Here is an 18,825-nt window from a genome sequence, read left to right on the forward strand (position 1 = left end):
CTACCTTCCCCTGCTCCATGACCCCACCGTGGCACATCAGGCCATTGTATCCACATTACGGGTCTCATTTCATCTGGTGATCTCTCCCACTCCACTTCCAAGCTAATAGTCTCCTAGCCCTGCACAGGTCATTTCTACGTCCCGCAAAAAACCCACAAACAGGACTAACCAGGCAGACCTATTGTTTCAGCCTGCTCAAGCCCAACAGAACTCATCTCTTCCTACCCTGACTTAGTCTTCTCCCCCCGGTCCAATCGCTACCCACAGACATCTATATTCCCCCCCCACCTTGTCTGCCTTCTGCAGGACACCATGGTCCACACTTCCTTCACCCCCTACACCTCCCCACAGCCGTACGGCACCTTCCCCTGTAACTGGCGAAGGTCAAACACCTGCCCATTTATCTCCTCCCTCCCCAGTATCCAAGGGCTTAAACATACCTTCCAGGTGAAGCAACACTTCACCTGCACTTCCAAGAATCTAGTCTACTGCATTCGCTGCTCACAATGTGGCCTCCTCTACATAAGGGAAATGAAGCGGAGACTTGGCAACCACTTCACAGAGGATCTATGTCCCACTCGCAAAGAAGACCCTGAACTACCTGTTGCCTGCCACCTCAATGCACCACCCTGCTCCCTGGCCAACATCTCTGTCGCTGGCTTGCTGCAGTGTTCCAGTGAAGCCCAGCGCAGGAACAACACCTTATTCTCCGCTTGGGGACCCTACAGCCCTCTGTACTCAATATTGAGTTCAATAATTTTAGGGCCTAAACTCTCCCATGTCCCAGCCCACCAGCCCACACACCAGGCTTGTTACCACACAGCCTGCCACTACACACCCCCCGTTGTTAGTCACTAACAGTCCCCGTTAACAACTATTCACCCTCCCAGCCTGATCGTTAGCAACTCATTTGTCTGTCCAAAAAACTGTCTTTCTCTCTCTATGGGCTCTATCCTATCGTTTACTCCTTATCCCATCCACCTCCTTATTCTCTGCATATAAACTGATGTTTTCCCAGCCACCATCAGTTCTGAGGAAGGGTCACTGGACCCGAAACGTTAACTCTGTTTTCTCCTCCACAGATGCTGCCAGACCTGCTGAGCTTTTCCAGAAATTTCTGTTTTTGTTTCTGATTTACAGCGTCTGCAGTTCCTTTGGTTTTTGTTTGTGTTGGAGATGGAGATATTAGAGGAGGCTCCTCTTCCTCTGAGAAGTTTAATTGTCCATCACCATTCATGACTGGATGTGACAGGATTCTTGATCTGATCCATTCATCAGGAATTGCTTATTTTTGTCGCTCCCTTGCTGCTTATGCTGAATGACATGCAAATAGTCCCATTTTCACCAGGTTAATGCCACATTTTTAGATGCTCTGCCTGCATGTTCTCCTGCACTTTTTGTGAACCAAGTTTGATCCCTCAGCTTGATGGCTAACACAATGTAGTTATTAAGGCCGGAGAGAATGGAAAAGGTACTTGGAAGTTCCAAGTACTTCCCATGTTTCTTCTGCCTTTAATGTCTTGTCGCAATGTCTTATATTTTTGCTAGCACATGCTGATGGCTTTTCCAATACCTTTGTATGAAAAACACGTGACATCTGGTAAGTTCACTGTTTTGTAAAGTCCCAAGTATACACAATATCTTTCAGCTAAAAGAGCTTCCCTTGTCTCCTGTGTTTTCCCTGAAAATTTTCATTACTGCAGTCTATTAATAACTTTGCTGCTTTCAGTAAAGCCTCTAAAGACTTTAACTGTTCAACTTCTGTTTCCACTCCCAAAGTTTAACACTTTGGTTTCAGAAAAATTGTAATTCTTATTGCAAAGAGAAATTTGATGAGAAACTATATTTTTTTTCTTCTGCACACACAATGAGCTTGGATTTTATCTGACGGCCCACATTTTGTACTAGTTAAGTTTTAAGTAAACGTTGCTTGGTTCAGATGCACTGGGACCGGCAAATGGCATGTGGTCTAAGAATAAAGCATTCTTGCTATGATTGCACAGAGTTTAGTGAAACCGTACATGGCATACTGTGTGTAGTTTTGGTCTCTCTATTTAAGGAAGGAGATACTTGTAAAAAACTAAGTAAATTGGGTACATATTCTTCGGCATTTAGAAAGATGAGAGGGAATGACATCAAAATTTTCAAAACTATGAAGGGGCTTGACAGGGAAAACTCTGAGACGTTATGTTCCCTGGCTGGGGAATCGAGACCATGGGATGGCATTTACAAAGTGCGAAATCAATCATTTATCACTGAGATGGAGATAAATTTCCTCATTCAAAAATTTGTGAACATTTTGCGTTCTCAACCACAAAGGGCTCTGGATGCACCATTGTTGAACATAAGAACATAAGAACCAGGAGCAGGAGCAGGCCATTCGGCCCCACAAGCCTGCTCCACAATTCAATAAGATCATGGCTGATCTTTTCATAGACTCAGCTCCACTTACCCACCCGCTCACCAGAACCCTCAATTCCTTTACTGTTCAAAATCTATCTGTCCTTGCCTCAAAAACATTCAACAAGGCAGCCTGAACTGCTTCACTGGACAGGGAATTCCACTGATTCACAACCCTTTCGGTGAAGAAGTTCCTCCTCAACTCACTCCTAAATCTGCTCCCCATTATTTTGAGGCTATGCCTCTAGATCTGGTTTCACCCACCAGTGGAAACAACTTCCCTGCTTCTATCCCATCTATTCCCTTTGTAATTTTGTATGTCTCTGTAAGATCTCCCCTCATTCTTCTCATTCACCGTATTGAAGGCCAAGACAGACAAGTCTTCAATCTCTAAGGGGATTGAAGTCAGGGAGAATAGGTGTGAACGTGGAGTTGAAGCCCAAGATCAGCTGTGAGCATCCAGGTAGTCTCAGAGCGAGTGAGCACTATGACAGTGAGCAGCGAACTTGGAGATGCAGCCTGGCCCAGTCCATGATCTGGGGGCACGTATCTCAGCACACATTGACCTTGCTGCAGCATTACAATGATAACTGTTCATGCAGCCCATGATACTGCATGAAAGTGCCGAAAACCAACCTGTAAGTAAATTGGGGAGATGCGCCGTGAGACTAGAACATGTCAGATGCCAATGTCCATGGAAGTTGGTTGTGTACAGCCGGTGCCCATAAGTTGAATTTGCCAGGTGCTCACTTTGGTTTCCCTGTTGAGATTTCCTGACATCGAGCTGTTTGCCGAGTTCGGACAAACCCGAGTATGTACAATAATGAGGTGAGTTAGGCTGTGAACAAGCAATAATGAACATCAGTTAGCATCTCATGCTGCCCAGAGAAAATTTCTTTATGCTGCTTGTGAAAAACAAAAAAAAGGGAATGAAGTGGATTCAGTATAACAAAGTGTGAAGCTGGATGAACGCAGCAGGCCAAGCAGCATCTCAGGAGCACAAAAGCTGACGTTTCAGGCCGAGACCCTTCATCAGAGAAGGGGATGGGGAGAGGGAACTGGAATAAATAGGGAGAGAGGGGGAGGCGGACCGAAGATGGATAGAGGAGAAGATAGGTGGAGAGTAGAGTATAGGTGGGGAGGTAGGGAGGGGATAGATCAGTCCTGGGAGGATGGACAGGTCAAGGAGGCGGGATGAGGTTAGTAGGTGGGAAATGGAGGTGCGGCTAGAGGTGGGAGGATGGGATAGGCGAGAGGAAGAACAGGTTAGGGAGGCGGGAACAAGCTGGGCTGGTTGTGTGATGCAATGGGGGGAGGGGACAGACTGGGCTGGTTTTGGGATGTGGTGGGGGAAGGGGAGATTTTGAAGCTGGTGAAGTCCACATTGATACCATTAGGCTGCAGGGTTCCCAAGCGGAATATGAGTTGCTGTTCTTGCAGCCTTCGGGTGGCATCATTGTGGCACTGCAGGAGGCCCAGGATGGACATGTCATCTGAAGAATGGGAGGGGGAGTTAAAATGGTTTACGACTGGGACATGCAGTTGTTTATTGTGAACCGAGTGGAGGTGTTCTGCAAAGCGGTCCCCAAGCCTCCGCTTGGTTTCCCCAATGTAGAGGAAGCCACACCGGGTGCAATGGATACAATATACCACATTGGCAGATGTGCAGCTGAACATCTGCTTAATATGGAAAGTCATCTTGGGGCCTCGGATGGGGGTGAGGGAGGAGGTGTGGGGGCAAGTGTAGCACTTACTGCGGTTGCAGGGGAAGGTGCCGGGTGTGGTGGGGTTGGAGGAGAGTGTGGAGCGGATAGGGAGTCACAGAGAGAGTGGTCTCTGCGGAAAGCAGACAAGGGTGGGGATGGAAAAATGTCTTGGGTAGTGGGGTTGGATTGTAGATGGCGTAAGTGTCGGAGAATGATGCGTTGTATCTGGAGGTTGGTGGGGTGGTATGTGAGGACAAGGAGGATTCTCTTAGGGCAGTTATTGCGGGGGCAGGGTGTGAGGGATGTGTTGCGGGAAATGTGGGAGACACAGTCAAGTGTGTTCTCGACCACTGCGGGGTGAAGTTGCAGCCCTTGAAGAACACGGCCATCTGGGATGTGCGGGAGTGGAATGCCTCATCCTGGGAGCAGATGCGGTGGAGGCGAAGGAATTAGGAATAGGGGATGGAATTTTTGCAGGGGGGTGGGTGGGAGGAGGTGTATTCTAGGTAGCTGTGGGAGTTGGTGGGCTTGAAATGGACATCAGTTTCTAGCTGGTTGCCTGAAATGGAGACGGAGAGGTCCAGGAAGGTGAGAGATGTGTTGGAGATGGCCCAGGTGAACTTGAAGTTGGGGTGGAAGGTGTTAGTGAAGTGGATGCACTGTTCGAGCTCCTCTTGGGAGCAAGAGGCAACGCCGATACAGTCATCAATGTATCGGAGGAAGAGGTGGGGTTTGGGGCCAGTGTAGGTGCAGAAGAGGGACTGTTCCACGTCACCTACAAAGAGGCAGGCATAGCTTGGGCCCATGTGGAACCCTCTCCCCATCACCCTCTCTGATGAAGGGTCCAGGCCTGAAACGTCAGCTTTTGTGCTCCTGAGATGCTGCTTGGCCTGCTGTGTTCATCCAACTCCACACTTTGTTATCTTGGATTCTCCAGCATCTGCAGTTCCCATTATCAGTGAAGTGGATTCAGTGTTAGGATGGGTCTCGCTGTACTAGTCCCCCTATTCTGCAACACATCTCACCATAGCCCATGCCACTCTGAACCCGGTAAGATTCCACCCACAGTATAATTTGGAGAATAAAATTTAACTCTTAGTTTGCCCTAGACTATCAGGAACTGGTCACAGCATGGATGGATGTATGTACAATTGCTTTACTTCAAGTTATTTTGCAGGAACAATAGAAATATGATTGTTCACATTAGCTAACAGTAAAGTCCAATAGGAGCACATTCTATTCAAATGATTCTCTCTCCTTTCACAGAATATTGACTGAGACATTTGTCTCCTTCAGTCTGAATATGCCAATACTCCTGCCTTTAGTAAGGCCCTGTGTCATGCTCAGGTCTCTGGTGGCATCAGTTATGAAGAACATTTCTAGGAATGGGATGGCTGTGGGGCCTTTTCAGTGCCACCAGGTTTCCACTGGGAAAGTGCTCATTTCAGTAAGTTTCCCTACTGCTTGTAGCAGTGCCAGATCCACAACTGCAAGCACTAGAAAACAGTAACATTTCACTGATCCATTTCCTGCCCATTCTGAAGAGAAGTGACTGCTGGCCTCTTGGGTTATTGGACAGGCTGCTCAACAGGAGTTCAATATATGCACAGAAGAGGCTTTTGTGGAGAGGGGTGCTCATTGAGGATCTGGTTATAAGAGAACAAGTTAGCGGCAGAGGTGAAATTAAAGCAGTTTTGATGATGAACAGAGAATGCTCTATGTATTTCTCCTATTCAGTAGTAGTCTATCTCATTTAACATTGTTTTAGACGTTCTGAATGTATACAAAAATAATGCCCTAGAAACAATTGTATAATGAAATAATTATAAACGAATGCCCACTGTCTTCAATTGGACTAATATATTTGTGTTAAAACATATAATAAAAGTATATTACACTTTTGGCAGCAAGTTTGAATTCATCATTTAGTTGGCCTTGCAGTTTTGCTGAGCATGATCTTTGCTGCACCATAACTCAACAGGAGCGAGTTCCCCTCCAAGCCACTCACCATCCTGACTTGGAAATATATCACTGTTCCTTCACTGTCGCTGGGACAAAATCCTGGAATTCCCTCTCTCATGGCATTGTGGGTCAACCCACAGCGGGTGGACTGCAGCGGCTCAAGAAGGGAGCTCACCACCACCTTCTCAAGGGCAACAAGGAATAGGCAAGAAAGGCCGGTCAGCGATGTTGCTCCCATGTGTTAAAAACAGTATAAGACAATGGATGGCAATAAAGTCTGCGATGTTAATTTTGTGATGGGGACCAGAGGTCAGACCTTCTGAACATTCAACTAAAATAGATTACAATTAATCTAAAACTGAACAGCAGTCAAGCCGTCTAACAGCACAGTATCTGTGAAAATCATGATGTGTTGTTGAGAGGTGGGGCTGGGTGTCAATGAATTACACAGGGAAGCTGACACCAGATATTGGGAGGTAACATGCACCCACTTTATACTTGGTTATCCTGACATTCTGCCTGGTAGCTACTGCAAATCCTACTGAAATTTCAAACAACTGGACAAGACAGTGAGCTGCCATGACTGTCTGATCCATATTATTTCCATTAGATTGTATGAGTTATCTAAACAAGATAATTAATTTATTTGTGTCATTTCAAATGGGGTCATCCCTTCCTATAGACTTACCTACTTACTTGCTGGTAATGGGCTGAATTGCATTCAATGTAAGTACCAGTAGATTCCATTGGAAGATATATGTTTTGTCAGGATGCTTACCACTGTTCAGTTTGCTTAGAAATTCTGACCTAAAGATTGGAGGTGAAATCTTTCTTTTTTACTCATACTGTTTTCTGATGTAGTGTAACAATGCATCTTCTCACTGGCAATCTCTAACAGGGTCAGAGTTGATGCACTGATCCTCCTCCTCCATTACAAAAGCTTACCAAGGAGTGGGCGATTTCCACAACTTTTGGGCTCTTAGGCAATCTCAGAAAGCAGTCAATTCCTTCAGCTTCATAGTCCAATATTTTGTGTGCTTTTGACCTGACTATTTTATGATAAGAATATCATCTTATTTAATAGCAAGTCCGATCTTTTATATCATTGGGATTGGTATCTTCCCATCACAATGATAACTATTTCTTTGTAGCATTTACTAACTATGTCAATGGCCTTCATGCTGTCCTGTCCAAGTTTTGCCTGCCACTAGAACGTTGTCTGTACAAATTAAACTCCCTGTGCCCTGATATGATGGGCTAAATCGTCTCCTTTTGCTCTGCAACATTCCGTGCTCCAGGAGTAAATTAGATTTTGCAGCTGAATTGGTATAACTTTTTAGACACTTATTATCTGCTGTTGAATGAACAGTCATCTTGCATTGATTTAAACTATTGTTCTAATAAACAATTTCAACAAACAGCTCAGTGAAACATTTGTTGTTCCAGAGAAGCCGATACAATTCCGAGTGATGTTGGGTAGAGGTCAACAAGTCAAAAGGAGCTTGCCAGCTTTGTTGCCTGGAAGGCAAGGTTTCAAGGAAAATTGCATGTTGTTACAAATTTGTATTCCAAATCTACATCAAAGGTACATTTGGATGAACTGTAAATTACGTTTGGAATTTTTAATATATTGTATAAAGGAAACTCAATTGGATCTGTTGGCATTTTGACTACCCATGTATCTGCCTTTTAATATCAAGAGCCCCTCACAGAGATCCCCAGAACTGAAAGCACACGCGATACTTTTTCTATCGTTCTTCTTTTCTTGATCTATTGGAAGCTGAAAACTGTTCTTCAACTTTATATTCAAATCTGACCTGTGATATATCCTTTTTGCCTCCCTCTCTCCCAAAACGTATCTCTCACTTCTTCCTTTCTCACATCAGTAGCATCCACTTTTAACTATGACTGTTAATTTTGATTTGTAATGTCTCAATTTTCTTAGTTAAGATATATATATATTGCTCTAGGTCTCTGCTCTCAGAAGGTTTATGTTGTTACTCTTGACCTGATGGGTTTGTTTACTGTTTTCAGACTATTTATGACTCCAAATCTTTCATCTGAGTGTCACTGTGACCCCTGATAATTATTCATGTTCATTTGCAAGTCATCCAGGCCCAAGTAAAGATCCCAGCCTCAAGAATATGAGCCATGGCTTGGAAATGATAGCAGAAGACAAAGAACCATGAGAGACAACGGCTTCGTCCAGGTTGAGAATCCTACAGGAAGATGGGTTTTTTTTAAACATATACAAGGAAGGCAGTGGGAATCAGCTCATGCATTATTTCTCTGGTTATATTGCTCATTACTCATTGAATGATCCTCAGACACATCATTAGTACAAGATGCAAAATAACCTGCTCCTTCTTAATGGAAGGTGAGTTGATTCTCCTGAGCGTGAACTCTTCTTGGTTTTCCATCATGAATGGAAATTAAATGATTACAGCTAAGGACTTCATTGTCCACACAATTTTGTCAGAAAAGTTCTTTCCACTTTTGGCTCCCCAACACTTTGCACAAATAATCAAATCATCAATCAACGCTTTTGCTATTAATATCTTTTCTGATCATAAATTCGTCCCAACCCATAACATTGAATCTCTGGATTTTCACTGCTCTTCCCAAGGTAACCATCTAAATATTGTACACTTACATTTGTGTGATCATTTCTCATCTTCTTTCACCCTTCTCCCATCACACAGTTTTAAACATCACTTCTTCAGAGATCTCATTTGTATTTTGATCTGTTGAAAACACTTAGTTCTGAATACCTATCCTAACTTAAGTCTAAATCTTTGATTGTTAGGAGAACTGCAGGATCAATTCTACAGAACAACTGATCACTTATGAATTTAATTCACAAGAATTGAATGAATTAGCACATCTACCTGTCTGGACTGAGACGTTTGTACTCAGCAACAAATTGACATTTTGGGGGGTACGGTTGCCTACCATCCATTTTATTAGCACAGAAATATCTAAATATTAGCACAGAATCAGGCCATTAAACTGCCAGGTCTGTTCTGTCATTCAATGGGATCCTGCTGGGCAATTTCATTTGTCTGTTTTTATTCATAACACTTGATGCCATTGCCTCACAAAACCCTTATTGACTTAGTTTTGAAGACTTCAATTGACCCTGTGTCCTCAACTTTTAGGGAACAAGTTCCAGGTTTTTAATACTATTTGTGTGAAGAAATGCTTCTTGGTTTCACTCCTAAATCACCACTGTTTTGTTTTAAGATTCTACCCAAATACTCTGCATTCAACATCAACGGAACCAGATTGTCTGGATTTACCTGTCACCAGTGACACTTTGTATAGTTTTTTATTAGAACGCATGCTTACAATCTACATGATTCAGTTTTCTTTTTGTCTGACTGAATATTTTGCTTGCAGGGATTTGCGTGTTTGCAGTTAACTTTCCAATTCCTTGTATAATAGCTTCTACTTACTGAATCCCTCAAACATTTTAAACACATCAATTAGATTACCCTTTAACTTTCTAAGCTAATTAGAATATAAACTACGCTGATGAAGCCAATCCTTTTATGCATTCATCCAATTCTGGTGAATCTACAATGCATGCCTGTTAATACATACTTCCTGAAGTGTATTGCCTAAAATTAAAAGCAAGTGGCGTTTAATCCAGACTTTGTCCACCTAAATCATTTTGGGCAGCAGTTCCTGCTGCCACTAACTATAAATGAGTGGCATTTTTTCTTCTGGTGGGAATGCATACATGGCCTCCCCTGCAATGATGTGGTCTTGCCCACCACCTATCCCTACCAGAAGGAAAAATGCTGCTCATTTAGTAAATGTCAGCAGGGACTGGGGGAGGCTGGAACTGCCCAATAGTTTTGCCCATTCACTTGTAGGATGTGGCATTGCTGGCTAGGCCCAGCATTCATTGCCCATCCCTAATTGCCCAGAGTTAAGAATCAATCACATTGCTATGGGTCTGGAGTCACCTTTGAAAGACTCCCACTGCTCCAAAAGAGATTTTCCTACAAGTAGCTGCTCCCAATCCACTCTGGCCAGATCCATCACGATAAAATCAGCCTTCCCCTATTCAAAGCTCTGCTCCAATGTTCTCCTTTGCCATGATGTCCTTAAATCTCATTGACTTGTAGTCACTGTCACTAAAAATGCTCTCTTGCTGACATTTCTGCCACTTAGCCAGCTTTGTTTTCTAATATTGGATCTAACCCCATTTCTTACAGGACGTCCAACATGCTGGCTTAAAATGTTCTCCAGGATACTGTCAAGAATTCAAACCCTTTTAACCCTTTCACATTTAGTTAATCCCAGTGAATAATGGCAAAGTTGAAATCCCCTACTACCACCATTATTATTTACGTACTTCGGTGAAATTTGCCTTCATGTTTAACATTCTCTCTCTAACTGTTTGGGGATCTAAAGTACAGTTCCAACAATTGCCTGCATTTTCTTTTTAAATTCTATCCACATGGCCTCAGTGGGGCAGCTTTCTACCATCCCTCCTTACTGAAATAATTGACTCCTCAATTAATGTTGCGACACCACCTCCTCTGTTAGGCATATTCCCCTTGTCGGATGAAGATTCTACACCCTGGAAAACTGGGTTGCCGGTCCTGTCTAACCCTCAACCATGTCGCCAATATGGCAATGTTGTCATTTTCTTTTTAATTCATTTATGGGATATGGGCATCGCTGACCAAGCAGCATTTTTTGCCCATCCCTAATTGCCTATAGGGTAGTTCAGAGTCAACCACATTGCTGTAGGTCTGGAGTCACATGTAGATCAGTCCAGGTAATTTGCAGTTTCCTTCCCTAAAGGATATTGGTGAACCAGATGGGTTTTTCCAATAATCGGCAATGGATTCATGGTAATCATTAGACTCTTAATTCCAGACTTCTTTTCTTGAATTCAAATTCTCCATCTGCCGTGGCAAGATTTGAACCTGGGTTCGTCGAGCATTACGCGGGTCTATGGATGAACAGTCCAGCAATAATGCCACTAGGCCATTGCCTCCCCCTCAATTCTCTGCCTTCCTGCAAGACGGCATGCATTAAAATAAATGTCATCCAACCTTGCCAAGATCCTTTATGTTTGAAGTCAGTTATATATGCTCTGCCTTGCAGACTGATTTGGTTTTTCTTCTATATTTGTCTGTGCATCACCCAGTATTGTACTTCCAGTCTGTATTCTATTCCCCTACTAAAATAGCTCAAACCTCCATCAATAGCTAGCAAACCTCACACACACATTCCAACCCAATGGTTGGTGCTATTCCTGCTCATGTCTGATCAGTCAGACTTGTCCAAATCCCATCATAACCAGAAATGGGCCCAGTATTCCAGAAATCTAAAGCCCTCCCTCCTGTACCTACTCTTCAGTCACACATTCATCCGTTCTTTCCCCATATTCATGTGCTCACTAGCTCATGACCATGGAAGTAATCCAGAAATTACAATTTTTGAGTTTCTGTTTTTTAATTTGCTACCCTAAATTCTTATTGCAAGAATTCATCCCTCTTTTTACCAAATAAAACTTTAACTGTGGCTCTGAAGAAGGTTCACTGGACCCGAAACATTAACTCTGGTTCTCTCCACAGATGCTGCCAGATCTGTTGAGCTTTTCCAGTAATTTCTGTTTTTCTGCTTTTGTTCCTCTTTCTACCAACATTGGTACTGCCATGAACTACAACCTGTAACTGTTCAGTGAAATCCCTGACCCAAGGAGGCAATACATCACCCTCGAGTTTTGGCTGCAATAGCAGGCATGCCTGGCTGTAATCCCACTGCTGCAGAGCTTTACTGATTAGATGTTTGCATTTGCATCATTCCAGCAATCGGTGGGGACATGGGAGGCATCAAAGGCTGCTTGGTCCAGTCATCAGTGGCAACAACAGCGGCAGAAAGACGATTGGTGAAGCATGCCCCAGAAGGAGGCAGACTGAAACTCCAGCCCATGGCTTGGGCCAGGGAGATAAACATAGAACAGAACATAGAACAGTACAGCACAATACAGGCCTTTCAGCCCCCAATGTTGTACAAACTTTAAAATCTGGGCTTTTTCCTTTTTTTGGATAACGACTTTAAGATCTGGACGCTTTTCTTGATCTTTTGGCTCTGTTTCGTTTATTCCTTCTCTTGTTTTTTTTGAATTCATATTTGTATTTTGCATTTTAAGATGATGATATAGAATGGCATCTTTGTACACTTTTCACTGTACTCCTCTATTCCTGTACTGAAGTACACGTAACAATAAAATCTAATCCATATTCTAGTTCTTTATTGAACCTGCTACCACTGTAGCAGGGTTGTTGGCAAGGTTTTCTCTCTGTCTGGTTTCACATTATTCAGCTGAGCTCTGGCTGCACTCCTCCTAGTCTGTTTTCCAAAACAGAGACACTGTTCTTGAGTGAGGTGTACTCTGGGGCTTTCTTAACTGCCTGTTTGCCTCTCTTCTCCTGACTGATGGTAACCCATTCCTTCTGTAACTGCACTGCTTTCAGCTGCGGAGTGACCATGTGATGTCCACATATCGCTCAGCTTCCCAGACATACTACTGTGCCATCAGTCAGTGTTCAATCTCCAAAACCCAGTGCGTGAGCTGATCAAACAAGTGGCACTTCCTGCAGATGTTGGTCATCCAGATTGCCAGCAGCATTAAGATTTCATACATCCTGCAGATGTGCAACACATGGGACTGAGGCTCTCCTGTCATACCTACAGTGAAAAAAAAAATTTTTTGCCCTAAATTTAAGAAATGTAGGAAGTGGATTAAGTTTTCTATTAAAAAGAAACCAGAACACTTACCTTTTTGTTCATACAGCTTTAAAATGGATACAAACAACTTATTCATTACCCTTGTACTAATGTCACGCTTTGACAGCGGCTTCAAATTCAGGTGGGTTTCCTGTTAGGGTTTAGCTGCTGTTCCACCTAAACTTAATCTGGGCTTTATTGAGAATCTCTGCTGTCATTCACCCCAATATCTGCTCTAATCAGCTGCCACTCCAACTGGTCCATCTTCAAGTCACAGCAGGCAATAGACTAGAAAATTCTTGTCCTTATTTAGGTCCTAAGTCTCGCTCACATCCACTCCCCCAGTCCACCTGCAGGCTGAAAATAAACACAGAAAAAAATGTTGGAGAAACTCAGCAGCTTGGCGACAACTGTGGAGACAGATACAGCGTTAATGTTTCACGTCTGCCAAGACTCTTCTTCATAAGATTTCTTCTGTTGCAAAGAACTGTCATCCTGTGCTTGAAACATTAACTCTGTTTCTCTTTCTGCAGACACTGCCAGACCCGCACAGTTTCTCCAGCACTTTTTGCTTTTACTTGTGGTCTTTTGTAAATGACAGCAACTAAAATGCTCTTCTTTGGAATAGCTCCAAGACATGTGACTGATTATTTGAATTATTAATTGAACTGCCACCCTTATTTTTGTTATCGACTATATACATTATAAAGGTTTGGTAAATTCTTCCACCTCCTGCATGTAACAGTGCAGGTGCAGTGGTAACTATAACAGGCCAGCAGGTGGAATTTGTTAACAGTTGTCGTTTGAGTATTATGAACACCAAAAACATGACTGCCACGCTTCAGGAGCTGGATGAACCTTCATTGCAAGCAGACTGTCGTATGAATGCTGGAAAGGAAATCATTACAAATAACCAAACAAAATCATTCACCTCATTGACTAAGGCCGCACTGATGCAGAATTAGGAAAGGTGGCAGCCATTATTTGGATGGTCTGCATCTCATTTTAGGAACTGCAGTATGTGGCACTGTAGTGATTAGAACGAGGTTGGCCAGGTGGATCTCATTGAGTATGAGTTCCCTGATTGGGACTGTTAACCTGGCATCTCAGAGATTGTCCTCGTTCCAAGGTCTGGCTCTGAGCTACCTAGGCAGCGTTCATGTACCATGCACAAGTAAATAAAGGGTGACTTGGTGACACCACCAGCCTCTGTGGAGTTATTTCAGGCACATTTCGAGGCCAAGCTGCACCAGACCTATTGGTGAAAACATGAAAAGTGAACAGAGTGAACACCCACCAGCAGTTTGCAGAGCACAAAGATCATCAAAACCATCCTCAGACAATAATGATTCAACATTGACAGTGTGATTTTGCAGCTCAATGTTCTAGTTAATGCATTCTAACAGCTGAACCTGCATTCTATAGCAGGAGAGACTTCCACCAGCACCATTTAACCACTTGCAGATTACTTGCAGATTGATTTCTTCCAGATTTTTACTTTGTTTTTTGAAGTATTTGGTGCTTTGTATCACTACTTCAATTTGGAAAAAGTCTACATGAAGAGATGTGGCTAGTGTTGAAGATGTTTTGTTGATAACTTTAAAACCTCTGAACACGCCAGCTGTTTCCAGTCACAGATGCACTAGTTTGGTAGAATATGGCATGACCTGGAGAACGAACTGAGGTCACACACAGCAGGAAGGGGTAGGACGGGGTAGAAAAGGGCTGTTAGCTAGAGGTCGTATATAATCAGTGCCACCAAATATCAACACAGTACTCTGGCAATAAAGATAGACTAGATTCCCTCACCATCCATGTGCTGTTTGACCACAGGCAGAAAATCATGTAGGTCATCAATAAAGTCATGTTCTCTGGTAATGTAGGGCACATCAAAGAGTGACACAGACCATCCACTGATTACATACCCGATGAATCTGGTGTACAACCCATGCAGATAGTAAGAGACCTGCTGCCTCAGAAAGCGTACAGCGGCAGACCACCAGGGGGCTAAAACAACACTTGCGCCATCTTGACCGCACCTGAGGAGCCCTGAAATACTAGAAGGAGCTGGTGTCATGGTTGTGGTGACTTCCTGCAGGTTGCACAAACTAATAATTAGAAGTTTAGCTGTTCCTTTCCACTATACAATAAGCAGTTTAAGAGCAGCCACATGTTGAAGAATGTGAGGAGCAGGAAAAGGAAACCCAGATAGCCCTTTCTGCTTGGGATCTCCACGAACAGATCACCAGGGGTGATATCAGGAACAGAACCCTCAATTTCCCATTCACCAACAGTTCCCCACCTTACTGCCCATCACATTGTGTGCAATCATTCAGGCTATCACAAAATAAACAATCTATACCAAACTTTGAAATAAAATCTTTCCAACTTACATGCAAGTCACCACTGTTTTCCCAGGCTACTTGGCTTCTGTGTGCTCCTGTCTATACTTGTTCTCCTATGCCTTGTTACCCCAGTAACTGCAGCATGAGCAATGGAAAAGCTGCTGATTTTCAACAGAGGAGACCACAGATAGTCTTGGAGAATTACCTTAAAACAGTGCTCAGGCTAAACACCCCACATGAAAACTGCACAGCATTGCTTGGCAGCAGCATGGACTAGTTGGTTGAAGATGGCAGCAAGGCCACTGGTGAAGTGGTAGAGATTGCAGGAAGAACACTGATTTCCTGAGAGGACAGCAAATTGTTCTCTACAGAGCTACTCAGGGCTCTCAGGGTGCAGATCCTTATCAATTATAGTAAATTAGTCCCTAAATCCACTGCTGTAAAATATATGTGATCAAGCAAATGCTTTCAACTTGTTTTCCTTTACATAGGTTTATTCTAACATTGCCTTTTCTCCCCTTATTCATTCATGGGATGAGAGCATCACTGACCAGGCTCCATTTCTTGCCCATCCCTAATTGCCCAGAGGGAAGTTATGAGTCAACCACTTTGCTGTTGGTCTGGAGTCACATGCAGACCAGACCAGGTAAGGATGACAGGATAATAAAGTGTGAAGCTGGATGAACACAGCAGGCCAAACAGCATCTCAGGAGCACAAAAGCTGACGTTTCGGGCCTAGACCCTTTGATGAAGGGTCTAGGTCCAAAACGTCAGCTTTTGTGCTCCTGAGATGCTGCTTGGCCTGCTGTGTTCATCCAGCTTCACACTTTATTATCCTGTCATCCTTACCTGGTCTGGTCTGCATGTGACTCCAGACCAACAGCAAAGTGGTTGACTCATAACTTCCCTCTGGGCAATTAGTGAACCAGATGGGTTTTCTCCTCTGACAATCAGCAATGGATTCAGGATCATCATTAGACTCTTAATTCTAGATACTTATTGTACTCAAATTCCACCATCTGCTGTGGCAGGATTTGAACCCAGGTCCCAGAACACTATCTGGGTCTCTGGATTAACAGCCCAGCGATAATACCACTAGGCCATCGCCTCCCTTGATAACAAGGCCTGATGAACCTATTACATCCATTACATTTTTCCCTTATTGCTAACTCTTTACGATTTGTTCCACATTTGTGTTGTAGCAGCCACATCTAAAACTATAATAGTCGGTGTGCTGAGGGAATTGAGTGTCCTTGAATGCAGAACACAGAAAGCTAACAGGTAGGCGTCAGCAATTAGGAAGAAATGTGTGTTGTTAAGGAGGTCTTGCTAAAATTGTACATGGCTTTAGTGAGATGACAGTGGGAGCACTGTGTACAGCTTCGAACAAGGAACAGGACAGCACAGGAACAGGCTCTTCAGCCCACCAAGACAGTGCTAACACATGATGCCTTTCTAAACTAAATGTCTTTTGCCTCTAAGCTATCCATATCCCTCTATTTCCAGCCTATTTATGTATCTGTCAAGCTGCCTCTCAAATGTTGCTATTGTATCCACCTTCACCACCACCTCTGGCAGCGCATTCCAGGCACTGTGTGAAAAAAACTTACCTCTCACATTTCCTTGAAATTACATCCCCTTACCTTAAACCTATGACCCAAGAAATTAACATGCCTACCATGGGAGAAAGACTGATGATTGTTCTATCCATGCGTCTCATAATTTTATAAACTTCTATCAGACCAACCCCAATCCTTTGACATTCAAGTGAAAACAAACCAAGTTTGTCCAATCTCTCCTCATAGCTAATACTCTCCAAACCCGGTAACATCCTGGAAAACTGTTTCAGTACCCTCTCCACATCCATCTGGTAGTTTGGTGACCAGAACTGTACACATAATTCTAAATGTGGTCTAACTAAAGTTTTATACAGCTGCAATATGACCTGTCAATCCTCATACTAAATGCCCCAACCAATAAAGGCATGCATGCATATGTCTTCCTGACCACCTTATTCACTTGAGTTGTCACTTTCAGGGAACTGTATGCCTAGATCCCTCTGTATGTTGATGGTTCGGCCATTTACTGTATACTTTCCTCCTGCATTAGATCTCCCAAAATGCATCACCTCTTATTTGTCTGGATTAAATTCCATCTGCCATTCCTCTGTCCAAGTCTCCATCTATATCCTGCTGAATCCTCTGGCAATCCTCCTCACTATCCACTGATCCTCCAATTCTTGTGTCATCTGCAAACTTTCTAAATTAGGCCACCTCATTCTCCTTCAAATAATATATATATATGTATATAATGAGCAACAGGGGTCCCAGCACTGATCCCTACAAATGCCAGTGGTAACAGATCACCAATCTAAAAAATACCTTTCCACTCTTACTCTCTGTTTTCTATGACTGGGCCAGTTCTATACCCATCTTACCACCTCACTGCTGATCCATGTGGCTTCACCTTTTATATCAGCCTGCTATGAGGGACCTTGTCAAAGGCCTAACAAAAGTACAAATCAATGACATTCACCACCCTCCCCTCATCAATCATCTTGTCACTTCCTCAAAAAACAAGTTTGTGAGATGCAACTTTCCCTGCATTAAGCCAAGCTGCCTATCGCTAATAAATCCATATGTTTTCCAAATGTGAACGAATCCTGCCCCTAAGAATCTTCTCTAATAATTTCCTTACCACTGGCATAAGACTCACTAGTCTGCAATTTCTCGCATTATTCCTGTTGCCCTCCTGAAACAAAGAAACAACACTAGCTATTCTCCAGTCCTCTGGCACTTCTTCTGTAACAAAGATTTCATAGAAGGACCCAGAAATTTCCTCACCAGCCTCCCTCAGTATTCTGGGACAGATCCCATTAAGTCCTAGGGACTTGTCTACTGTAATTCTTTTCAAAACACCCAGCATCTTTCTTAGACTAGCATGGTCTAGAAAATTAACATACCCTTCTCTAGACTCACCATCCACCATGTCCTTTTTGTGAATATTGATGGAAAGCATTCACTAACGACCTCCCCCAATTCCTCTGGCTCCATGCATAAATTCCCTTCTTCACCTTGAGTGGACCTACCCTTTCCCTCGTTACTCTCTTACTCTTTATATATGTATGAAATGCCTTAGGAATTGCCTCAAACCTGTTTGCCAAAAAGACATTTCGTGTCTCTTTTTAGATCACCAAATTCCTTGGTTTTCCATTGGTCTCCATTCCTAAGGAAGGATATGCCTCAGAGGGGTTGCAAGTAAAGGTTTGCTAGATTGATATCTGAGTTGATAGGTTTGTCCTGTAAGGAGAGACTGAAAGAATGAGATACAGTTTGATAAATTTAGACACCATTGATACATATCGATTTTGACAGGGCTTGACAGGGTAGATGGTGAGAAGCAGTTTCCCACACTACCTGCTACCCTCCCCCCGTACCAAAGAGGATTCTTGAGATATGGGGAGCAGTGTTAAGGGAAAGGTCATCAAGTTTCACAGGTATAGTGCTAATTTAGGAAATAATTTAGAAATTAGCAAAGTTTAGACAGAGGATTTATCTCATTGGGGAACACGAGAATATTAAGGTGATCCCCAACAACAGCTTAGCAACAAGGTAACAGACATTGAGTTAGCTGCTTGTCAAGTGCTGTGAACTTACAGC

Source organism: Stegostoma tigrinum, chromosome 1 (genome assembly GCF_030684315.1).
Source record: "Stegostoma tigrinum isolate sSteTig4 chromosome 1, sSteTig4.hap1, whole genome shotgun sequence".
NCBI lineage: Eukaryota > Metazoa > Chordata > Chondrichthyes > Orectolobiformes > Stegostomatidae > Stegostoma > Stegostoma tigrinum.